Source organism: Lepidochelys kempii, chromosome 11, assembly GCF_965140265.1.
Source record: "Lepidochelys kempii isolate rLepKem1 chromosome 11, rLepKem1.hap2, whole genome shotgun sequence".
Lineage (NCBI taxonomy): Eukaryota > Metazoa > Chordata > Testudines > Cheloniidae > Lepidochelys > Lepidochelys kempii.
The window spans coordinates 26,986,513-27,013,267 of NC_133266.1; positions in this window are offsets into that span (position 1 = coordinate 26,986,513).

Consider the following 26,755-nt stretch of genomic DNA (forward strand, 5'->3'; position numbering starts at 1 on the left):
AGAAGGGACCACAAGGGCCCCCTTTTCAGATGTGGGATTTTTTGTGGCTATACCATCCAAGACAGATGGCTGTCCAGCCTCCTTTTGAAAACCTCTACAGAAGGAGCTTGTACAACCTCCCTAAGCCGTCTGTTCTCTTGTCCTACAATTCTTACAGTTAGGAAGTTTTTCCTGAGATTTAATCTAAATCTGCTGTGCTATAGTTTGAACCCACTGCTTCTTGTCCTGCCCTTTGTGGCAAGAGAGAACAACTCTTCATCTTTTTTATGGCAGCCTTTCAAGTACTTGAAGACCACTATCATATCTCCCCTCAATCTCCCCATTTCCAAACTAAAACATACCCAGTTCCTTCAGCCTTTGCTCATATGACTTGCATTCCATCCCTTCGATGATCTGTTTCTCACCTCTGGATCCTTTCCAGTTTCTCCACTTTCTTCTATACATTGGTGGCCAAAACTGGACACAGTTCTCCAGCTGAGGCCTAACCAGCACCAAGTAGAACTATTACTTCCCATGACTTGCATGCTATGCCTCAATTAATGCAACCTAAAATTGAATTTGTTTTCTTTTGCAACAGCATTGCATTGCTGACTCATGCTGAGGGTGTGATACACCACAATTCTCACATTCTGTATTTGTGCATTTGTTTTTTCTTCCCTAAGTGCAGCACCTTACATTTGTCCTTGCTGAATTGCATTTTGTTGGCTATAGCCAAGTTGTCTAGTTTATCAAGTTCCCTCTAAAATCCCTCATCTCAGTGGATGTTCTCATTCCCACCTTCCAGGATTTCAGTGCTTGTGGGCCTGTGCCATACCTGCTCTCAGCTACCCACCTCATTCTCAGCACTGTGTTTTTGGTACAATATTTCAGGCATGCATATTCTCAGCTCCCCACCCAATCTCAGTGCTGTGTTCCTGTGCTATGCAAGGAACATGCTCATTCCCATCTCCCCATCCTCATCTCAGTACTATTGGGGCATATTTTAAAAAAGGGGACAGAAATTAGGATTATGCATGTGGGGAAGTTTGGGGGGCAGAGGTGAAGCCCCCCTACATACCCTACAACACAGCTCAGACCCCATTCTTCTTCACATTTCAGCTCTACTCTAACCTCCCCTTCCTCCCTAGAGGCAGCAGCAGCAGCAGGGAGAAGGGTGAGCCTGGAGACCCTTCCGACTCCTGTAGGCAGCATAGGGAAGTTGGGTGTTCTGGGTTCCTTCATCTGCTCAGGGAATAGTGTAGTGAAGGGGCGCCCTGGTGCCCCTCCCCTCTACTGTGTGAAACAGCCAGGAAGAGAAATTGTGGATGATAGGGGACATTTGTAGAAGAGAGCACAGATGGCTCCATTTCCCTTCCCCACAGGTAGATCACTGAAAGGGAAGATGCCCCACTTTCTCTCTGTATGGTTCTGCTGTACACTCTTCTGAGATAGCAAAGGTCCCTTTGAGGATGATCTCTCATTTGTTGAGGGACAATAGAAAAACTACTTTTTTTTGGAGACTCAGTTGTTCACCAAAGCTGTAGTCACTGAACTGTGTTTTCAGAAACAGTGTTTCAGTGATCCCTGATAATAATAAAGGTTATTGTCCAGAGGGTATGCTGGCCCCACAGTTGCTGTGGCCTTGGAGGAGGAAAACACAGATCAGACCTAGTGTAACTATATACAAAGGAATACAATACCTGGTAAAGGTAGTGATTACAGGTAACAGGTTTGTTGTTTTTTACTTGGTTGTGTTTCTGCAAGATGCTCTGTTTTGTTACAAAAATGTACAGAGTTTATAAAGTTTCTCAGCTATAATAAAAGAATAACTTGCAGGATTTTCTATCTGTGACATAATTGTAATTTTGCCAGTGATTAATCTCTATCACTCTTTCTCATTCCCCTTTTGTGTTAAGCATGAAAATTAGATGCTGTAAAATGAACGGTCATATAAAGGCCTGTAGATTTGTAGAGTCTCATGAAAAAGAATGCTATGCATAAATGATTGAACAAAAAAAAAAAGTCATCTACAGGGCTGAGCTGTTAGGTAGCTACGACAACAACATACTGGCCATAAAATACTGTGTACTGAAATGAGTTATAAGAATATTGCCTGTTTCCATGGATACATTGTTCATTTGGGGCTCTATTCTGATCTTTTGGATTTGCATACATTTAGCACTGACTTGATTCATGGGTCTTGTACTGCCTCGACTGTCTGATGTTAACCATGAAGCAGGGATAGCTCCCACCTAGTGCTACCAGTGACACTAATCATCATAAAAAGTGGCAGGGGAGGAGGTGGGACCAAGATAATTCCTTCTCTTTCCTCCCATGCACCAGACTATGGAGTTAGCTAGATGTGCTAGAGAAAGCAGGCTGCAGCAGGATCACGCAGGCTACATACACCTGTGCACCATAGAGCTATGGGAAGGATTGCATCTCATGTGGCACAATCCCTCCCTGTATCTGTCCTTGAAGCATTGTGCTTTTAATGGCACAATCTGTGGGCACATTCTAAGTGTCCGTTTTCAGATTGATTTAAGCAGCAACGTAAAGAATACAAAAAGCAAAATTCCAACTGCATTTTTTCTGTAAGGTCTCAAACCCTTTCTGAGCCATAATGATGTTAAAATGAGTTTAAATCCAGTCCACGGCTAGGATGACATCATTACTATATGTGTTAGGGTCAAGGTTCCTTCCCCACTCTGAACTCTAGGGTACAGATGTGGGGACCCGCATGAAAAAAAAACCCTAAGCTTATTTTTACCAGCTTAGGTTAAAACTTCCCCAAGGTACAAACTATTTTATCTTTTGCTCTTGGACTTTATTGCTGCCACCACCAAGCATCTAACAAATATATAACAGAGAAAGAGCCTGCTTGGAAACGTCTTTCCCCACAAAATCCTCCCAAACCCTACACCCCCTTTCCTGGGGAAGGCTGGATAAAAATCCTCACCAGTTTGCATAGGTGAACACTGACCCAAACCGTTGGATCTTAAAAACAATGAAAAAGCAATCAGGTTCTTAAAAGAAGAATTTTAATTGAAGAAAAAAAGTAAAGAATCACCTCTGTAAAATCAGGATGGTAAATACCTTACAGGGTAATCAGATTCAAAACATAGAGAATCCCTCTAGGCAAAACCTTAAGTTACAAAAAGACACAAAACCAGGAATATACATTCCATTCAGCACAGCTTATTTTATCAGCCATTTAAACAAAACAGAATCTAACGCATATCTAGCTAGATTACTTACTAAGTTCTAATACGCCATTCCTTTTCTGTTCCTGGCAAAAGCATCACACAGACAGAGAGAACCTTTGTTTCTCCCCCTCCCCCCCAGCTTTGAAAGTATCTTGTCTCCTAATTGGTCATTTTGGTCAGGTGCCAGCAAGGTTATCCTAGCTTCTTAACCCTTTACAGGTGAAAGGGTTTTTCCTCTGGCCAGGAGGGATTTAAAGGTGTTTACCCTTCCCTTTATATTTATGGCAGTTAGCATTTCAGATTCAATTACACAGTTGTCAAGGTTAAGTACAACTCAGTGATAATGTGGCCTTCAACTGCAAACTGCAGCTGATTATCAGCCCCCAAAATATCATACCGTTTTGCAGAAGGGCTATGAAATAAGTATTGAAGTATTTCTAAGATGTGAGGGCTCAGTTCAACATCTACTGAAATCTTCTCATTGACTTCATTGGGAGTTGGATCTGCTTCTAAGCCATGGATGGCTAGCAGTGGTTGGGGGTAAGTGGTAGGAGAATTCCTACATGCACACAGGATGCTTTGATTTTCCCAGCGAAATGCTGGGACATGTGGCACATGTGGGACAAGGGTGTTATGGGAGCAAGGAGAGGCATTTGGCAGGGTTCTGGAAGCTGGCGAGGGGAGAGAAAAGGATGCTTACTGCTCCCAGCATGCACCTAACGACTCAGAAACTTCCCTTGACAGCTACTCGCAATCATCATACTCAGACCCAAACTTTTGCCCACCAACATGTGGTCACCCAACACCCAGTCTTCTCACTTGGTCTCTCAGTCAGCATTATCTTCTCACCCAAATACCATCAACTATCCATCCTCACCCAGTCTCCAGCCCGGTCTCTCACCTCTGCTTACAAACTCTCACTCTATTTGTCTCTTCTGAACCAACCTTCTACCCCTCTCCCTTACCCACCATTTTCTACAAGACCACCTCCACCAGCTCCCTCCAGTCCCACTGCTGGCACAAGACCCTGCCTCCCACCCCTGCCAGTTGTCTGCTAGTAATCACATTCTAACACCCTACGCTCTCTCCACTTCTTTATTGTGACTCTCCACATCCCCCTCCACTTCTTCCTGAACACAGAGTATCTCCACTACACCGCTCAGCTGCCTCCATTCAGTTCCCAGCTACAACCAAACCTAGTCTCCCTCAACACCATTTCCTCTGGCATGAAAGGCCATTTTGAATAAATTGGGGGAAATATCAGCTAAAAATAATACACACTTATATAATAGAGACCAAGGGTAGATTTAAAAATACATTTTCAATATAGAATTATTGGTCTCTGATATTTGGTATTTTTATAATATATTATTTTGTTTTCCCTCAATTATTTCTTTATTTAAAGCCTTTCATCTGAACTCTGTTTAACATCTGCTAATGCATCATGCATGTTCAGCCACAATTTGCAAAGGAAGGCTGATTGTACAGTATCAAGGTAAAGGGAAGCATCATAACTGTTTCCTCCACTGTTTCTTCCATTCACCTTCCTGGTTATGAAGATTAATCTCTTTATATTGGGACATTTTGAGGTGCGCCTTAACAAGACATACAGGGGGACAAACTTTCAAGACCTTTTACAATCTATTAGTTTTGTATAGTTTGTGCCAATGGTAGCCTCCAGACTAAATTCACACACAACTAGAGATGAGCCTTAGATACAAATTATGGATCTGGACTGACACACCCCCAGATGTTCAAGGTTGTTCAAATCCAAGATTTAAGTTTGGTCCATTATGTAGGTAGTGACTAGCTGCAAACCTCAAATCTGGATTTAGCCAAGTTTTGGTTCATCCAAAGAGTTTTAGTTCATCCCATCACTACACACCAAATGCCAGGAATTCATATGATGGTCTTATATTAAATTTGTTATATGCATTTTACACAGGAAAATTCAAGAGACATTGCTATATCATTACTATAACTCCATGAGAGCAATCATTTAATGTCCATGGTATAGTGAGACCTCAATTAATAAATTGAACTCATTGACTAAATAAGACTTCTTAGTATGCATGAAGTTATTTTTACGTACATTTAAAATACAGGTTTCAGAGTAGCAGCCGTGTTAGTTTGTATTCGCAAAAAAGAAAAGGACTAACAAATTTATTTGAGCATAAGCTTTCGTGAGCTACAGCTCACTCATTGGATGCATTCAGTGGAAAATACAGTGGGGAGATTTATATACAGAGAGAACATGAACACTCTAACACCCATTGTTTCATGTTCTCTATGTATATAAATCTCCCCACTGTATTTTCCACTGAATGCATCCGATGAAGTGAGCTGTAGCTCACGAAAGCTCATGCTCAAATAAATTTGTTAGTCTCTATGGTGCCACAAGTACTCCTGTTATTTAAAATACAGCTAAGAATCAGGATGTGTGTGTATACGTGAGTGCATGCATGTGTGCACGATTTAACAAACCAATTAGATATCAAGTTGCTGGGCAACTGAAGGGGATGCATTTTCCTTTGTAAAAATAATGAAGTTGCTGGTTTAAATATATATTTCTGTTAGGGAAAGCTGGAGAGTGTGTCTGAGACACAAAACTGAATCTTATCCAAAACTCTTCAAACACATGGAAAGTCGTTTCATTTTTGATTTAGGTCAGGAAATGGACGGTGGTTCATATCAGTTTTTTATAAAGACCAAACCGGATTTCTAGTTCCCAACTATACAGCATTATACTAATATTATGTGGAGTTTTCCCAAATGGAGTTTGGTTTTTAGGATGTTTGACACTTGGCTTAAATATATGCTAGAACAATTTTTACATTGATGCTGCAAACATGAACTCATGCTTGATCCAAAGTCAATGGGAGTCTTTCTGGTAACTTCAGTGAGTATTTGATCAGGTCCTAAAGTATATTGGCACCTTAACACCTTTAAAAATCAAGCCTTTACTCTGTACTAAAGTGAGAGGCCTCAGTGAAGGTGTAGCAACCCCACTAACAATGCACTACTCACATAAGTAAAGTTGATACTTAGAATACTTGTAAGAGACTTAGTCCAGGTCCTGGTTGGTGCGTGGAGAAGCCCAGCTAAAGCTACATGGCTTTAATTTTCCAGGTGAACTATAAGGCTGTTACATTTCATGCATATCTTCATAAATGTGCATCTGAGTTTAGTTATATAATGGGCTTTCATTTCAAAAAGTTAACAGTGAAACTTACAAAAGAGATTGGCCCATTCTAAAGCAATGCCTTGCCTTGTAGTACGGTGCATTGTATATGCACGTATGCATCTATCAAAGGAGACTGGCCTTGGTTGCAAAGTTCCTGTCCCACACTGTGTGGCTTCGTAAGGAAATGAAGGTTTCTGTGAACTATCTTTTGGACAACGGAAGAAACAGTAAAGACCATGACAGTGTTCTTACTGGGCTGAGGTGATGTCCTGAGGAAGGAAGTCAAGAGTCAGTTGGGAGCTTTGGCTATTTCCACATTGCTAGGATTTTCACATCAAATCATTGGAACTGTGTTAGGGAAAATATAGATAGAGCTAAATGTGCACAAACCCTCGGAAGGTACAAAATTTGTGGTTACTGAAGTACAATAGCTGCAGGAAATAATATCACAGAATGATATTAGTAAAAAAGTGAGCAAAGCTTAGTAATAAACTAAGAAGAGAGACAGGTTTTTATTTGGAAACATTAGGAGAATGTCTAGAAGTGGTGATTTTGCTGCACCTACTTACTTCAGCAGAGACAGGAAGCACAGCTGGAGTTTCTGAGAGTTTTAAATACTCCTTTCAGTTCAGAAGGACAGAAGAGCTGTGGGAAAAATTTGCTATACTTTTTTATTTTCATTTTCTTATTCCTATGCTCTTCCTGGTTTCAAACAGGACTAGAGGGGGAAGTACCAAAATACCCTGAGAAAGCATGTTCTCATGAGATCTCTAGCCCAACCACTACATCCAGATTTGGATCTGAATATCAGGATACTTAAACAAATTATAGTGCTACAACTTTTAACGTCACTCATTTCTAATAAAGTAATTCCTGTGAGTTGCAGATTAAGTCAATACTGCCAGGTTGCAGCGTTGAAAAATCAGTGTGTTTTGTGTCTGTATGTACTGCTTTGGGACTGGTACATTTGCTAATGATTAGAAAAACAGAGCAGGGACACCATGAGGAAAATACCAGGGTCCTACCAAGTACAGAAGTTCAGCTATAATGTGGTCTTTTCAAATCCAGGATGCAATCCAGTAAATGCTTATTTATGTAAGAAGTCTTTACTCAAGTGAATAGTGTTATGCAGTCAATAGCTGTGGGATCAAACTCCTATTTGGCTCACTTAAAAAACAAAAATCAGACAAACAGAAGAAGAAAAGTGAAGTAAAAATGTAGCACTATAAAGACCTGGTTATAAAACAGAAATTCTGGGAAAGGAGTTTGACAATTTTTCCTCCATGTAGTGGGAAAGGCATTTTATTTTATATCAGGTTTTGGGGGGCTTTTGAGCCTAGTTACAATGGATCAGATCATTTTAAATAAGAGTGGCCCCATTCCTGCAAACCCTCACTCCCACGAGGTCAGATTCTGATATCCTAACTCACAATGAATAGTAATGACATTGAAATCAATGGGACTTGGCATGGGGAAAGCTGCTACTCACCAGGAGTAATGGGACAGAATCTGTTACCCTACATAGAGCTGGGTGAAACTTTTCAGACAAAAAAAAAAGCAGTTTCAGTTAATCTAAAACTATTTGTGAATTTGACACTAATAGTTTTGGCCATTCACAAAATGGCTGGAGGCAGAGGAGGTGGAGGGATTGGTGCTGCAACCTCTCTACCTCCCCCATAACCTTCACCCCAGCACTTAGGGCACTCATCAGCGATGTGGGGGGATCCAGATTCAAATCTCTGCTCTGGAACAGACGCCAAATGTATTCTTTCAATTTACCAAACATTCATATTTAGTTCAACCTGAACTAATTCACCCCCCCACCAATGTTTAGGAACTGCCCTGGAATGAAAAACATCAGTTATTCCCCCAGCTCTAACCATTAGTTGTTTCAATGAATAGAAGAAGAGTTTACAGAATCTAGCCTATATGTGCATATAGGTTTGAATAAAAATTCTATTGCTAAGAGAAGAAATAATAAGACATTTATAACACTCCCCCCCCTCAGGATATGGGTATATATTTTTATTCCCATTTTACTCCTGGAGAAATGAGGCACAAACATTAAGTGATCCACCGAGATTCACTGACTGGAATAGAACCTTTCCTGTGAAGACTGTCTTCACTAGGAATGACATTTTTCATAGTATTTACTAACACAAAGGAGCCTGTACAACATATGAATGGTCTAGTAAAGTAAATGTAGCTGCAATAGAAGGGGTTGAAAATAACATTTACATAAAAATGCTCTATTTGATATATTACTTTTAATAATGATGGCAAGTAAAATGGGACTTCTCCCACGCTTATATTTAAGCACATGCTTAAGTGCTTTTCTGGATCAGGGCCATAAATAGTCAGAATGTAAATGGTGCTTTTTTTAAAATTATAATTTAATTTGGGGCATTGCCCATGCTGTTCAGTGCTTTTCAGCCCTTTGGTACACCAGCTGTCAAAGATTCTTGAAAGATTTGTTGGGCTGTTTTCAAAGATGTCATTAAAATTAATCCCATGGAATCACCTCCCTTTCTCCTTTCTTCCAAACATTAACCACTGTCTCCAGTTCAAGACCTCAAGTTCATAAAAATAATACTGAGCATTTTATAAAACCCTTTAAAATCCTTGTCAAAGGTAAACTGGAGTGATTAAAAAAGTGATACCTTTCCAATGCTCTGGATTTTGTAGGATAGTTTATAGGATAGTTTTGTAATATGGACTACTACTGGCAAACAGTTTAAGGAAACTGAGTTTATCTTTTCTTGGATGGTTGGATTAGAAGAGATAAAAGCGGCAAAGAAATTGTTTATCTTTGTTGTAATTTAGTATGAGAAGCAATAAGAGACATTACTAGACTTGCAGTGGAGTACAGAACCACAAGGGACTTAAAGTAGGATTAAAATAACACAGCTAATTAATTGTAACAGCTGACTTCAGTGCAGAATTTGGAACACCACATTAGACTAATTCCCTAGTTTTAATATCCTGGGGGGCACACTTTCTGAAACACAACAATATACAAAAGACACTCACCAGGTGGTTAAGAATATCTTAAATAACAGTTCTTGGCAGAGATCCATATAAAATCTAGGTACCAACAGCCACAGATATTGTTAATGAGCATCAGCTGCAATGTATTGTACCGATAGTGTGAACTGCTGACTCAAATGAGAGAATGCTGCATTATGATGGAAAAGATCCACAGCACACAGCTCACTAGAAGTACAACGGATATTGGATGATGTGCTCTAACAGTCATACTATTTTCAGTTTGAAGACATTTGTATTTAAAAGTAGTTGCAGGTCTAATTACACACACTTCTGAGCATACCTGTGCATACATGAAAACATTTGGATATAAAAGTGTAGACATGAAACCTAACAGAGGAAAGTTCAGTCCTCAGATCTGCACAGCAGATCTCAGTTCCAATAGTCATGGAATCATAGAAACTAGACAGTAAAATATACTATTAGGTTATCAAATCCATCATAATACCAGTGCAGGTCAGATCTGTGCAGCATATTTCTAATGTTTTGGCAAGTGCAGGGGCAAAATTCTCAAGTGATGGGGCTTTTACCACTTCCCTTGGGAGATTATTCCGCAGCAAACTACATCTCACATATTTCTAGAGTAGCAGAAATTCTTCTATTTTTTTTGTTAATTAAAAAGTCTTGTTTTCTAATATGAAATGTTCCATGAAATATTATTAAAATTGTCAAAATATTGTTTTTCACAAATATGTACCTTCTTAATACTTTATTATTTTATCAAAAACATTACTGAAAAAATATTGAAATGTTTACTGAATGTTTTGTTTCTGCACTTTCCATAAGCAAAAAGTTTCTATAGCCATTTTGATGTTTTTCAATGATTTCGCAAAAAATAGATGCTAAACGATTGCCAAAAAGTTTAAAAAGCAAAAATTGGGTCTAGTTCAAACACTTGAAATGGAAACAATCCTGAAATTACAATAGAACCTCAAAGATTCAAACCCCAGAGTTACGGACTGACCAGTCAACCGGACACAATGTGAAACCGGAAGTAACCAATCAGGGAGCTGCAGAGACACACACACACACAAAAAAGCCATGCAAATGCTGTACTGTGCCTGTATTGCATCTTAAAGGAGGCACATTTGGGCTGTCTGTCCCCATCCCCACACGGAGGGCAGCCACTTACAGCAAGATGCTGGGACTGCCAGCCCAAGGCAGCTGGAGCCAGCAGAGCAGGAACTGTTCTGGGGTCTGCTCCATTTTCACTCCTCACCCTCCCAGCAGTGGGATACATTGTTTTTACTCCCTCCTTCGCCTGGGAGGAGAGCACACTGTTTTCACACACAGACACCACTGGGAGGAGGGGGACAAGCCTGCAAACTCATGGGGTTGCTGAATAGGGAACTCAGCTGCTGCTGAAACCTGGCTGGGAGTATCAGCTGCTGGATCTGGAGCCTGAACTGCGCTTTGTTCAGAATTACGGACAGAGTTATGGACAACCTCCATTCCTGAGGTTAACCATGAAGCAGGTGGTTCTGTTATGTGGTGTGTGGTTGCTGGTGAGTATTTGCTTCAGATCGGGGGGCTGTCTGTAAGCAAGGACTGCCTTGTCTCCCAAGATCTGTGAGAGTGATGGATCGTCCTTCAGGATAGGTTGTAGATCCTTGATGATGCGTTGGAGAGGTTTTAGTTGGGGGCTGAAGGTGATGGCTAGTGGCTTTGTTATTTTCTTTGTCGGGCCTGTCCTGTAGTAGGTGACTTCTGGGTACTCTTCTGGCTCTGTCAATCTGTTCCTTCACTTCAGCAGGTGGGTATTGTAGTTGTAAGAACGCTTGATAGAGATCTTGTCTGTGTTTGTCTGCTCACCAGCAACCACACACCACACAACAGAACCACTAACCCAGGAACCTATCCTTGCAACAAAGCCCGTTGCCAACTGTGTCCACATATCTATTCAGGGGACACCATCATAGGGCCTAATCACATCAGCCACACCATCAGAGGCTCATTCACCTGCACATCTACCAATGTGATATATGCCATCATGTGCCAGCAATGCCCCTCTGCCATGTACTTTGGTCAAACTGGACAGTCTCTACGTAAAAGAATAAATGGACACAAATCAGATGTGAAAAATTATAACATTCAAAAACCAGTTGGAGACACTTCAATCTCTCTGGTCACTCGATTACACACCTAAAAGTGGCAATACTTCAACAAAAAAACTTCAAAAACAGACTCCAACGAAAGACTGCTGAATTGGAATTAATTTGCAAACTGGATACAATTAACGTAGGCTTGAATAGAGAGTGGGAGTGGATGGGTCATTACACAAAGTAAAACTATTTCCCCATGTTTATCCCCCCCATCCCCACTCCCCACTGTTCCTTAGACGTTCTTGTCAACTGCTGGAAATGACCCACCTTGATTATCACTACAAAAGGTTCATGCCCCCCCCCCCCGCTCTCCTGCTGGTAATAGCTCACCTTAAGTGATCACTCTGGTTACAGTGTGTATGGTAACACCCATTGTTTCGTGTTCTCTGTGTATATAAATCTCCCCACTGTATTTTCCTCTGAATGCATCTGATGAAATGAGCTGTAGCTCACGAAAGCTTATGCTCAAATAAGTGTGTTAGTCTCTAAGGTGCCACAAGTACTCCTTTTGTTTTTGCGAATACAGACTAACACGGCTGCTACTCTGAAACTTGTCATTAAAGTACATGACCACCTTTTCCTCTCTTCATTTACATTTACAGTGTATGGCTTCCTTCATGTTGAAGTGGATTCCATTATATATATATAGGGTTACAGTTTGGTTCAATGGTTTGGTTCGATGGCTCTCGTCACTCCTACTTTAAAAATTGTTCCAGCACCTCTGTTTGTTGGTTGAAGTGGCTTTGACAAATTTCTCATGTAGAAAAAAATTGGAAAATAAAAGTTTCAAAGTTGTTGAAATGTTTCACTTTGACATTTTTCAGTGAAAAATTGTGGTTTAACAGTTCAACATGACATTTCATTTCAACATTTAAGCTAATAATTGTAAAAAGTAAATAAAAATGGTCAAAATTGAAACAAAACTTTTCACAATTATTGAAATGAAACATTTTGATTAACTCAAACCAAATTTTGTTTAGATTTTCAGTTTGCGATTTTTTTTTAGATTAACTTAAAGCTTGAAATGTTTTGAAATGTTGAAAGTTTTCAAAATCTCAAACTTTTGTGGGATGGGAAACTATTTCCCATCCAGCTCTGCTTACAGTGGGCCATATTTTTCCTGTTAGTGCAAAATTCAGAAATTAATTTTAAAATCTAGCCTGTTTGGATAATTAGTATTGGTCCAGAAGAGGCAAGGGTCATGGCCTCAGACCTGTGCAGAATTCAGGGATCCATGTGGTACTGGAGAAGTGTGTGTCATGGCTATCTGTCAACATGGTGCCTTGCAGCCCCCTCCTCCCTAGCAGAATCGTCAGCTTAGTGTATTCCTGACTATTTGGCCAAAACTGGATCTGTAGCTCATCTCTACAGTGGGCTGAGGCAGCAACCCAGATCTAAACATCATCAAAGCCTGGGGAAGTTCAGATGTGGGTCTAGATGTGAACTTTCTCACTCAAGCCAATCTTTAATTAAAAGGATGATGGCACTGGGTTACAATAAAACTGGAAGACGAGGTTCAGTAGCCTCCTATCAGAGAAAGAAATGGATAGAAAAGAAACATTTCAGGTGGTGTGTATGGTGAGCAAGTGTTCTTTAGTTCTGTTCTCAATCCAGATAAGGAATGAATAACTTCAGCACATGGCTGAACCCACAGAGCAACAGACTTGTAATGGCACTTGTCGAACAGAGTGATCTTTGATAGTGACCCTGTACTGCCACATAAGAAGGGTGACTTATGCAGCAGCTGCAGGGTGTTTAAAATGCCGCCGAAAGCTTAAAACAGCTCCAACATCAGAGGACAAAGCTGGGACTCGCTTAATGTGCTTTTTCAATTGTACATTTCTCAGGCCTCCAAGATAACAAGCTGAGAAGACAATGTCTCTTTGTGCTTTCTTGGAATCCTGACGATCAAGGGTCAAGACCATATGTGGATCAGAAAGCACATGTAGGTTTCTCCTGAGATTCTGCCCTTAGGACTGGAATGGCAAATATTTGCTAAGAGGAACTCCCCCTCACTTTCCCTTTAGTTTATTCATTAACAAAATTACTTTAAAAATGTAAAAGGTGAACTGTTTTTTTTTCCCCTTCAAGATGGGTCTTCACTAACTGTGGGGAAAAATCATCTCTTACCATACAGAGTGGGAACATATCAAGCTTCCATAAGAAACGAGTAGCTATGAACTCAAATATCAGCAAAACCTGAAGAGGTAGGGCTGCCTCCAAACCCTGAGAACCAAACTACAGAGCTAGGTTCACCACCCGATCCTGGCAGATTTTGCACAGTCCTACCTTCTCTGCCCTGTGACAATCCTCTTTTCTAGAGGACAGGCCGTTGAATAGGAACATTTCTTTTTCCAAAGGCAAGGTAGTAGTGTGATGTTCAGCCAGTGGAGTGAGCTGGTGCTCCTGAAGCTCACTACAAAGCAGAGCCAGCCCCCAAAGCTCAGAGCACTGAGGTGGTATTTAGCTTCCAGTACTGTTTTGGGCTTATCTCTGGGGTTTACAGTCAGATTCCGCCAGCTTATCTCCCTATATAGTCCAATTAAAATCAGGAGGACTCATTGCAGGATAAGTGCCTACTCAGTGGGTAACGGTGGTGAAGTTTGCATGTAGGTCAACAAAAAAAAATACTTGGATGTATCTAGAGTGCATTAGTAAGTCTAATAAAGACTACAGACATAATTGTTAGGGATGCCATTTGTTTTTTGTGGATTTGCATTAACTCACTTTTCAAAGGTGACAGCAGCAGTGAATTCTTTGAAAATATTTGGGAGGTTTTGGAAAGGCATTCTATGGATATGGGAGGCATGGGACGGTTGAGGGCCCAGAGAGAGGAGATAGAGAAAAATGAGAACGATGAGGCACACAATATGTAGATTCATACATGTCAGATCTATATACACATCTGTGTTTTTAATGGAATTTCTGGCCAATGCATTGCTTTTGTGAAGAAACCCACATGGTATCTGTCACTACTAAGAGCAATACATTAGATGGGAAAGAATGACAGACCCAAACTTGATATCATCCGAAGAATAAATACATGTATATCTAGAAACACATTGCACAGATTGTTTTGCTTCAGAAAACATTCTGAGCCAACCTTCAAAATTCCATTAGCTAAATCCTACCTAAACATGCATACAACATCACATGAAATTTAAGAAGTCGACTAGGATATCATTATAAAAGATGCATTGTGTCGGTAGGAATTTAGAAACTGCTTTCCTCTCCTATTAACTTTTAAAATTATTTATACCATATAAAATTGCATCAGTCACACAAAGAACACTAGAACAAATAAAAGGGAATTCTATTTCATGCAGTACATACCGTAGTCACTCTGTGGAATTCAACAGTGCAGGAGGCCATCAAGTCAAATATTGTGGCTGGGCATTTTTGGGATAGTTTAATAAGAATAATATGTCAATATGGGATGATAAGAAATATCATGTCATGCTCCTAGGCACAACTTGAAGAGATCAAGGAGGAATTTCTTTAGCCCTGTGTACAATATTCTACAATTGATTATGTCCATTAAAATAGAGTTTGTGGAACGTGTGTTTCTTTAAATTACTAAGTGCTCTTCTCTTTTGGAGGAGAGTTATAGGACTTGATGGACCCATGGCCTGATCCAGTGAGGAAAATCCAGTGCACTTTTATTCTTAGTCCTGCAGGAGCCATAATGCTGGGCAACCTGAGACTCGGATGGGAATGGGAACAGAAAAAGGAACAGGCTGGGGCAGGGCTTGCAGCAAGGTCTGTCATAGCAGCCGGGAAGGGATCTGTTCAGTTGTACAGACAGCTTCCTGGCGTTCCCTCCAGGGTTAAGTAGAGTGCCTGGACCAATCAGGAATCCCACGAGCACTGCCAGTCAGGCTCTCTGTGGGCAGCACATTCTGTGGAGCTTGGGTCCACAAGGCTCAGAGCCTGTCAGTCACTGCTGTACCAGAGCTGCTGGGTGACAGTGTGGATGCAGCAGTTGCTCAGGGACCAGCAGAACTAACTGCTACATTTCTGTAAGGAGCCACACAGGTGAGTATTCTTTCCTCCCTGGCCCCATTCTGTGGGTTTGTCCATACGACAGGATGAACTGGGAGTCCAGTTTATTAAAATTAACCTCTCCTCCCCCCCCCCCCACACACAAACACACCCCTCGCCTTCAGTTCCAGGTTTTTGCTTGCATCAGATGTTGGTTGAAGCAGGCTGGGTGAGCTGAGAATGTATGGAAAAATATCAGTAAATAACCTTTACTTCACCCCCTGGAAGGAAGTAAAGAAAATAATTCTCCCTTCCTTTGACAAGAAGTTATTAGATAGAGGAAGGAAATGAGTTCAGATTGTCACCTGCTCTGCACAATCCAAGAGATTCAGTTAAAGCCATGTCAGCTCCAAACCACTGAGGGGGGGAACAAAACATCTGTGACAGATGCTTGAAATGAACTGGGATGAGAAATCAGACTTGTGCATTCTCTAGTGCATAGTGAATGTTTCAAAACAGGCTGCTGGGGGAGCTCACTACAGGCCTGATCTCGCAGGGACGTATACCTTCAGTGCACACAGATGCCGATCACATTGCTCAGCACATCACAGGAGGCACTGAGCATCTTGCAGCAAAATCCTGATTCCATCAACCATACTGGGAGTTTTACCATTGACTTCACTGGAGCCAGGATTTCACCCTCTGTCTCTTTTGGAAGACAATTAGTTTTGCTCACGTGCAATGGTATCATCGTTTACTTCTCATGATCCTAGGGATTTGTTCCACAAAATGTCAAGCTATGCAGTTTTGGCCATGAAGCCTCCCCAACTGAGATTTCTACAGTTTTAAGTGTGATTCAGAAACCGAATGCTTCCACACTGTGCCCACGTAACAGACTTCAGGCTTTGGCAGAACCCCCAGATTAGTGCAGCACATGAAGTTGTCCTCACCCCCCTCCCCTGGTCCACACACTCCCCACTTGTGCCTGTATATATGAAAATTGGCCAACACACTGCATGGACTACTGACTGCCTTCAATGTGTGCTGAGAGAAGAATAACGTTAGCACACTCAGGGAATGCTCTCTGAGATATTGTCAAAACACTTTTACAGCAAATGAAACAATCGCCCTTAAAGGGAAACATATGTTTCTGGAAAAAAGAAAAGGAGGACTTGTGGCACCTTAGAGACTAACCAATTTATTTGAGCATAAGCTTTCGTGAGCTATAGCTCACTTCATTGCATGCATACTGTGGAAAGTGTAGAAGATATTTTTATACACACAAAGCATGAAAAAATACCTCCCCCCCACCCCACTTTCCTGCTGGTAATAGCTTATCTAAAGTGATCGCTCTCCTTACAATGTATATGATAATCAAGTTGGGCCATTTCCAGCACAAATCCAGGTTTTCTCCCCCCACACACACACAAACCCACTCTCCTGTTGGTAATAGCTTATCTAAAGTGACCACTCTCCTTACAATGTGTATGATAATCAAGGTGGGCCATTTCCAGCACAAATCCAGGGTTTAACAAGAATGTCTGGGGGGGGGGGGGGTAGGAAAAAACAAGGGGAAATAGGTTACCTTGAATAATGACTTAGCCGCTCCCAGTCTCTATTCAAGCCTAAGTTAATTGTATCCAATTTGCAAATGAATTCCAATTCAACAGTCTCTCGCTGGAGTCTGGATTTGAAGTTTTCTTGTTGTAATATCACAACTTTCATGTCTATAATCGCGTGACCAGAGAGATTGAAGTGTTCTCCGACTGGTTATGAATGTTATAATTCTTGACATCAGATTTGTGTCCATTTATTCTTTTACGTAGAGACTGTCCAGTTTGACCAAAGTACATGGCAGAGGGGCATTGCTGGCACATGATGGCATATATCACATTGGTGGATGTGCAGGTGAACGAGCCTCTGATAGTGTGGCTGATGTGATTAGGCCCTGTGATGGTGTCCCCTGAATAGATATGTGGGCACAGTTGGCAACGGGCTTTGTTGCAAGGATAGGTTCCTGGGTTAGTGGTTCTGTTGTGTGGTATGTGGTTGCTGGTGAGTATTTGCTTCAGGTTGGGGGGCTGTCTGTAGGCAAGGACTGGCCTGCCTCCCAAGATTTGTGAGAGTGTTGGGTCATCCTTCAGGATAGGTTGTAGATCCTTAATAATGCGTTGGAGGGGTTTTAGTTGGGGGCTGAAGGTGACGGCTAGTGGCGTTCTGTTATTTTCTTTGTTAGGCCTGTCCTGTAGTAGGTGACTTCTGGGAACTCTTCTGGCTCTATCAATCTGTTTCTTCACTTCCGCAGGTGGGTATTGTAGTTGTAAGAATGCTTGATAGAGAGCTTGTAGGTGTTTGTCTCTGTCTGAGGGGTTGGAGCAAATGCGGTTGTATCGCAAAGCTTGGCTGTACACAATGGATCGTGTGGTGTGGTCAGGGTGAAAGTTGGAGGCATGTAGGTAGGAATAGCTGTCAGTAGGTTTCCGGTATAGGGTGGTGTTTATGTGACCATCATTTATTAGCACTGTAGTGTCCAGGAAGTGGATCTCTTGTGTGGACTGGACCAGGCTGAGGTTGATGGTGGGATGGAAATTGTTATTACCAGCAGGAGAGTGGGGTGGGGGGAGAGAAAATCTTTTGTAGTGGTAAACACCCATTTTTTCATGCTTTGTGTGTATAAAAAGATCTTCTATACTTTCCACAGTATGCATCCAAAAAAGTGAGCTGTAGCTCATGAAAGCTTATGCTCAAATAAATTGGTTAGTCTCTAAAGTGCCACAAGTACTCCTTTTCTTTTTGCGAATACAGACTAACACGGCTGTTACTCTGAAACCTGTCATTATGCAAGGCACTGCATTTAGCCGTATGGAGTGGAAATCTACAAACTGCAGATGTCAAGAATTACAACATTCATAAACCAGTCGGAGAACACTTCAATCTCTCTGGTCACGGGATTATAGACATGAAAGTTGTGATATTACAACAAAAAAACTTCAAATCCAGACTCCAGCGAGAGACTGTTGAATTGGAATTCATTTGCAAATTGGATACAATTAACTTAGGCTTGAATAGAGACTGGGAGCGGCTAAGTCATTATGCAAGGTAACCTATTTCCTCTTGTTTTTTCCTACCCCCCCCCAGACATTCTTATTAAACCCTGGATTTGTGCTGGAAATGGCCCACCTTGATTATCATACACATTGTAAGGAGAGTGGTCACTTTAGATAAGCTATTACCAACAGGAGAGTGGGTTTGTGGGGTGGTGGGGGGGGGAAGAAAACCTGGATTTGTGCTGGAAATGGCCCAACTTGATTATCATACACATTGTACGGAGAGTGATCACTTTAGATAAGCTATTACCAGCAGGAGAGTGGTGTGGGGGGAGGTATTTTTTCATGCTTTGTGTGTATAAAAATATCTTCTACACTTTCCACAGTATGCATCCGATGAAGTGAGCTGTAGCTCATGAAAGCTTATGCTCAAATAAATTGGTTAGTCTCTAAGGTGCCACAAGTACTCCTTTTCTTTTTGCGAATATAGACTAACACGGCTGTTACTCTGAAATATGTTTCTTGTTCATTCCTGTCTGCATAGAGGATTTCTCAATTAGCTAAAGGGACATGGGTGGCAAGCTAGTATTTTAATGTACCTTAAACATGTACTTATTTTTGAGAACTACTGGATTACAAGACTTCTCTCTCTCTCTCTTTTTTTAAAGCGGTCTGTAGCATCAAATATATACATGGCAAAAATCCCCACTCAGTGCCAGAGGGAACTGTGATCTAGAATAAAGCAAAGAAGGAGGTGTTCCTTGCAAGCACAGTTGGGGAAAGTAACTCTTCCTTGCTGCACCTGCACACACTTTGCTTGTGGAAAGGCAACAGAAGGAAATTAACAAGCATGAGAAATGGAAAAGCAGGCTTGCACTTTATGAGTGCTCACTGGGTAAACAAGAAGGAGGTATGATATGTGGCTTGCTAATCTAGACAGTCTTCCTTTTGCAGGGTGTTTTACCTTTTACAGCATAATACATGTCACAGCATTCCATGGTTACAAGACAGAGGGAACAACTTATTTTTACAGGAAATTATATTTCAACTGGAAAATGCCAATACAAAGCCATAAAGAATCAAGTCAAACATGACCAGGACCATAAAGTTAAGCACAGCCTTTGTGTCTCTATTTTATGGGTGCAATGTTTGTGTTGTCCACCTCTGTAAGTCTCTGGAAGGGATAGTCTGGAGCAGTTTTGGGGCCTGATGCAAGTCCCGTTGAAGTTAATGAGTCTTTTCATAGATCATAATTGATTGTTAGATCAAGCCCTTTGCGTTTAGGGGATTACTAGAACTGTCATTACATTCAACTCTTCTGCAAGGGTGTAAGTGGGGACAGGCTCCTTGCAATGCATGCAGGTTGAGTCAGAATCACATCTGATGTCTGTTTTCCCCTCAACTAGTTTCTAGGAATAAGAAATACTGGAATTTCTGAAAGCTAGAAAGTGTCCATTGCTGCAACAAGCCATATTCACTGGGAAAATAGTGAACTATCGCTTCAAGTAAATTCAGTTTTACCAGAGGGTAGAATTTTATTAATTTTCTATAGACATCTAAGTGAGCCAATTATGAAGTTTTTTGTGGCAACCCACAGCATATTATAATGCATACCCATATGTTATTAAAGGAAAAATAAGGCAAGAAAACAAATAAGTAAAACTTGTTCCTTTTGATAATTCTTGGCATAAGCTTCTGTCAGAATTTGTATTACAGTACTTGGAAGCTGCAGATAACTTAAAAGCTGGGAGATGTGAAAATGGAATATGGGTATCTGTAAAAAACTATGTTCACATGTGAATTGTAGCTTATTGAAAAATCTAAATGTGGTTGGGCTTTACACAGGTTTTTTTGCAAAGCCTGTTCTCCGTGAAGATAAAAACCAACTGTGTGCTATTAAGATGTTATTAACCCCTGGAGTACCATGTTTTGAACACACTCCAGAGATGCAAAGATTTCTGGGAAACTTCAATAGACCATGACAGCTTTCAAGTGTTGATGTTGCTTTAAGTGCAAAATATTCCTAGGGTACTGAGGTAGTTGAATTCTTCTCACAGGGGAAGGGTCAGTTTCTTGAATTGATGAAGATGAGTAAATCTGTTAGGTATGTTCTTGTAACCCTCTTGACTTCAGAGACCCCCCGCCCCAAATGACATTAAGCTGGCTTCACATATTAAATAATGTTTCTTGTGAGTGCTTGTGAAAGCTGAGCTGAGGATTCTCCAAAAATAGAGAGGTCACCTGATGTGAACTGTACATTCTTTCAATGAGAAATAAAGCACTTCCAGAACTATCGGCATCTACTGTTTCAAAGCTGCATGGTTGAACCGTTGTTGCCAGGATTTAAGGTGCTTAAATGAAGCATTCTTTGCCACTGAATTTGCAGATGTGGCTACTACAAACCCAGCTTCCTTGTTTTAATCTCATTCAGGATTGTACTATGGCGTGGTCAAATAAATTTGGGGCCCAGTACTAGAATGGAGTGAAATTAATTTGATGAAAAATGTACATTTGGGTCAAATAAATCTGTTTCCAGATTTCTTTTGCTTTTATTTTAAACTAAAAAACAAAAACAAAAACAAAACAAAAACCACCCACAGTTAAAAATGCCTGGAAGAAAAACAAAACATTTGTCCTGACATGATTTTTCTGACTTTTAGATTTGTCAAAAATTCTGAAAAATATTAGTTTCAAGTGGACCCAAAATGATTTTCTAAAAATATTTTTGAAACTGCCAGCAAGGCAGAAAACAGTTATTTGTTCAGCTTTGCTCAGTTGTGGCAGAGTTGGCTTTTCCAGTGCCCTTTTGTGGCCCATCATCTCTCTCAGCAACCCTAAGTGGGGTGCTGCTAATAAAAACAAACAATAGACCCAGAGGAAACAAATAGAAAGGTCTTCTGCCCCTCCTGGGCTACCCTTTGGATTTTACCCCAGCTTCTACCCAAGCTGCTGACCCTCAGGACTTTCTCCCTGGAGTCCTTCCCCCATTCTTGCTCTCCACAGGCTGGATCCATATTCCCAATCTACCTGGAGGGAGGGAGGAAATGGTGGATTGCGGTTTCCTGATAAAAAGGTGAAGGGGAAATCTGCAAGGTGCCCCAGGATGGGCCTTGATAAAGAGAGAAAAGACATGGATCTGATTACATTGAGGCACAAGTTACCATTCCAGAAATCTCAATCAGCACATTGTTCTCTCTTATTTGTTGTCTGTATCCATCTATTGTTTCTTGTCTTAGACTGTAAGTGTTTTGAGGTAGGGACTATCTTTTTTGTTCTGTGTTTGGACAGTGCCTATTGCAGTGCGGTCTTGGGCCATGACTGGGGCTACTGCAATACAATCTGATAGATACCATCACAAACCAACCGCTCTATGCTGTGCCTCAGAAGATGAAGCTGGTGTGTCAGCTCACCAGAGAGTGGAATTGAGGGTATTGTCACACTGCCAGGAATTAACCAACAATGCAGCAGAAGGCTGGTAACCCATATGAGGCTGGCTGAGACAACACCATTCATAGTCAAGATTTTAAAAAAATGTTAATTCCAGACTTTGTGCTCCTCAGATGTTCAGCTACTGATGCTGAAGACTCAGACCTACAGAATAAGCATTAGCTTTAATCGTCAACCTGTGTATTGTCACTTTAATAGTTTCAAATATTCCAATAACATCCTAATTCTTTCAGCAAATGTCCTTGCATTGCCATGTCACTGACAAAAATTAGACAGACACACAGCAAAATCTCTGATCCCACAGTCTTGTTCACCCATTCTGTGTTGTTGGTATGAGGCCCCAACTCTTGCGGTATCTGACCATCAATGAATTTACCTCTGACAGATGTTTTTTCTAGATGTAAATTCAACTATGATGAAGTTCATAGACTGTAACAAAATAGAAGGGGTAGGAAACACCAGAGGCCAAATCACAGAGCAAGATTAGAATAGTGGGGGCTGCAGGCAACGGGTATGTTTACATCACTGTAACGAACGTGTACATGTGATTGTAGCGTGGGCTAGCGATCAGAGTCTGTACCCAGGCTCCCTGGTGGGCTTATCCTCTGGTTGCTAGCCAGTGCTATCATGTCTACGCTACTATTGTTACCAGTGCTAGCTAGCGTAAGTATGCCTATCTATGCTACGGTCACACCTTCACTTGCAGTGTAGACATAGCCAAAGAAGCATTAATATATTATAGTGATAGATGCCAGATACTGTAGGTATCTAGTAGATAGACACTAATTATATCCTGTGCTCAGGAAGAAGAAATAAACAGCAATTTCCTCCCAGTTTAGAATTCACAGTAATTATTTACCTACAGAATTTCTCTGTATGCACTTTAAAAATGTGTGTGTGTGTGTGTGTGAAAGCAATAACCAAACAAACAATTCCACCAGCTGTATTAAAGCAAGTTCATGGTCATACCTCTTCATTGTATCTACACACACACACATTTTAGGGAACGCTCCTGAAATTAATTGATACATGTTTTACATTCCCCTCCAGAGTATGCCAGTTTCATTTACCACCTTGATTATCATGCACATTGTAGGGAGAGTGGTCACTTTGGATGAACTATTACCAGTAGGAGAGTGAGTTTGTGTGTGTATGGGGGTGGGGGGTGAGAAAACCTGGATTTGTGCTGGAAATGGCCCACCTTGATTTTCATACACATTGTAAAGAGAGTGGTCACTTTGGATGGGCTATTACCAGCAGGAGAGTGAGTTTGTGTGTGGGGGGAGGGCAAAGGGTGAGAAAACCTGGATTTGTGCTGGAAATGGCCCAACTTGATTATCATACACATTGTAAGGAGAGTGATCACTTTAGATACGCTATTACCAGCAGGAGAGTGGGGTGGGAGGAGGTATTGTTTCATGGTCTCTGTGTATATAATGTCTTCTGCAGTTTCCACAGTATGCATCTGATGAAGTGAGCTGTAGCTCACGAAAGCTTATGCTCAAATAAATTGGTTAGTCTCTAAGGTGCCACAAGTACTCCTTTTCTTTTTGCGAATACAGACTAACACGGCTGTTACTCTGAAACCTTTCATTTACCATAGTTAGGCATAAATTGAAAGTCTCTTTGGGGATGGATCCTGCAGACTAATGTATATATAATTCTCCTTAAAGTTAATAGGATTTTTTATGAGGTACATGGACTCTAGAATATTTGGTTCTTTTTAAGTTAATTTAGTGCAGGCCTCAATGAATGTCATAATTTCCTTTATTTCTTCATTTCATAGAATCATAGAATCATAGAATATCAGGGTTGGAAGGGACCCCAGAAGGTCATCTAGTCCAACCCCCTGCTCAAAGCAGGACCAATTCCCAGTTAAATCATCCCAGCCAGGGCTTTGTCAAGCCTGACCTTAAAAACCTCTAAGGAAGGAGATTCTACCACCTCCCTAGGTAACGCATTCCAGTGTTTCACCACCCTCTTAGTGAAAAAGTTTTTCCTAATATCCAATCTAAACCTCCCCCACTGCAACTTGAGACCATTACTCCTCGTTCTGTCATCTGCTACCATTGAGAACAGTCTAGAGCCATCCTCTTTGGAACCCCCTTTCAGGTAGTTGAAAGCAGCTATCAAATCCCCCCTCATTCTTCTCTTCTGCAGGCTAAACAATCCCAGCTCCCTCAGCCTCTCCTCATAACTCATGTGTTCCAGTCCCCTAATCATTTTTGTTGCCCTTCGCTGGACTCTCTCCAATTTATCCACATCCTTCTTGAAGTGTGGGGCCCAAAACTGGACACAGTACTCCAGATGAGGCCTCACCAATGTCGAATAGAGGGGAACGATCACGTCCCTCGATCTGCTCGCTATGCCCCTACTTATACATCCCAAAATGCCATTGGCCTTCTTGGCAACAAGGGCACACTGCTGACTCATATCCAGCTTCTCGTCCACTGTCACCCCTAGGTCCTTTTCTGCAGAACTGCTGCCTAGCCATTCGGTCCCTAGTCTGTAGCTGTGCATTGGGTTCTTCCGTCCTAAGTGCAGGACCCTGCACTTATCCTTATTGAACCTCATCAGATTCCTTTTGGCCCAATCTTCCAATTGGTCTAGGTCCTTCTGTATCCTATCCCTCCCCTCCAGCGTATCTACCACTCCTCCCAGTTTAGTATCATCCGCAAATTTGCTGAGAGTGCAATCCACACCATCTTCCAGATCATTTATGAAGATATTGAATAAAACCGGCCCCAGGACCGACCCTTGGGGCACTCCACTTGATACCGGCTGCCAACTAGACATGGAGCCATTGATCACTACCCGTTGAGCCCGACAATTTAGCCAGCTTTCTACCCACCTTATAGTGCATTCATCCAGCCCATACTTCCTTAACTTGCTGACAAGAATACTATGGGAGACCGTGTCAAAAGCTTTGCTAAAGTCAAGAAACAATACATCCACTGCTTTCCCTTCATCCACAGAACCAGTAATCTCATCATAAAAGGCGATTAGATTAGTCAGGCATGACCTTCCCTTGGTGAATCCATGCTGGCTGTTCCTGATCACTTTCCTCTCATGCAAGTGCTTCAGGATTGATTCTTTGAGGACCTGCTCCATGATTTTTCCAGGGACTGAGGTGAGGCTGACTGGCCTGTAGTTCCCAGGATCTTCCTTCTTCCCTTTTTTAAAGATTGGCACTACATTAGCCTTTTTCCAGTCATCCGGGACTTCCCCGGTTCGCCACGAGTTTTCAAAGATAATGGCCAGTGGCTCTGCAATCACAGCCGCCAATTCCTTCAGCACTCTCGGATGCAACTCGTCCGGCCCCATGGACTTGTGCACGTCCAGCTTTTCTAAATAGTCCCTAACCGCCTCTATCTCCACAGAGGGCTGGCCATCTCTTCCGCATTTTGTGATGCCCAGCGCAGCAGTCTGGGAGCTGACCTTGTTAGTGAAAACAGAGGCAAAAAAAGCATTGAGTACATTAGCTTTTTCCACATCCTCTGTCACTAGGTTGCCTCCCTCATTCAGTAAGGGGCCCACACATTCCTTGGCTTTCTTCTTGTTGCCAACATACCTGAAGAAACCCTTCTTGTTACTCTTGACATCTCTGGCTAGCTGCAGCTCCAGGTGCGATTTGGCCCTCCTGATAACATTCCTACATGCCCGAGCAATATTTTTATACTCTTCCCTGGTCATATGTCCAACCTTCCACTTCTTGTAAGCTTCTTTTTTATGTTTAAGATCCGCTAGGATTTCACCATTAAGCCAAGTTGGTCGCCTGCCATATTTACTATTCTTTCGACTCATCGGGATGGTTTGTCCCTGTAACCTCAACAGGGATTCCTTGAAATACAGCCAGCTCTCCTGGACTCCTTTCCCCTTCAAGTTAGTCCCCCAGGGGATCCTGGCCATCCGTTACCTGAGGGAGTCGAAGTCTGCTTTCCTGAAGTCCAGGGTCCGTATCCTGCTGCTTACCTTTGTTCCCTGCGTCAGGATCCTGAACTCAACCAACTCATGGTCACTGCCTCCCAGATTCCCATCCACTTTTGCTTCCCCCACTAATTCTACCCGGTTTGTGAGCAGCAGGTCAAGAAAAGCACCCCCCCTAGTTGGCTCCTCTAGCACTTGCGCCAGGAAATTGTCCCCTACGCTTTCCAAAAACTTCCTGGATTGTCTATGCACCGCTGTATTGCTCTCCCAGCAGATATCAGGAATATCTATTTTTATCTATCTATGATAGATATTTATCTATCAGGAATATATATTTTTCAGAGTACAACCCAAAATGTATTGTTTACCAAAGTGATCCAGGTGCATTAACATTTAGTATGTATACTCAGACAGCTGGAAAAGTAATAATTTAGATCATGTAATAAAATATGGCCATGAAAACTAAATATGAATAGCAGGGCTGACACTGCTGGGACTCACTCACGTGGAGTCAGTGTGTACAAATTAATCATAAACTAATGGAATTATGAGAACTGAACTCAGCAAATGGTTTGGCTACTGTAAAGAGTTCTAAAGACCAGATTTTGAAAACTATTTACCCACCTAAAGATGAGCAAGCATCTCAGAGAGGTGATTAAGAAAAAGCAGAAAGCATACAGGGAGTGGAAGAAGGGAGGGATCAGCAAGGAGAGCTACCTTATTGGGGTCAGAACATGTAGGGATAAAGTGAGAAAGGCTAAAAGTCAAGTAGAGTTGGACCTTGCAAAGGGAATTAAAACCAATAGTAAAAGGTTCTATAGTCATATAAATAAGAAG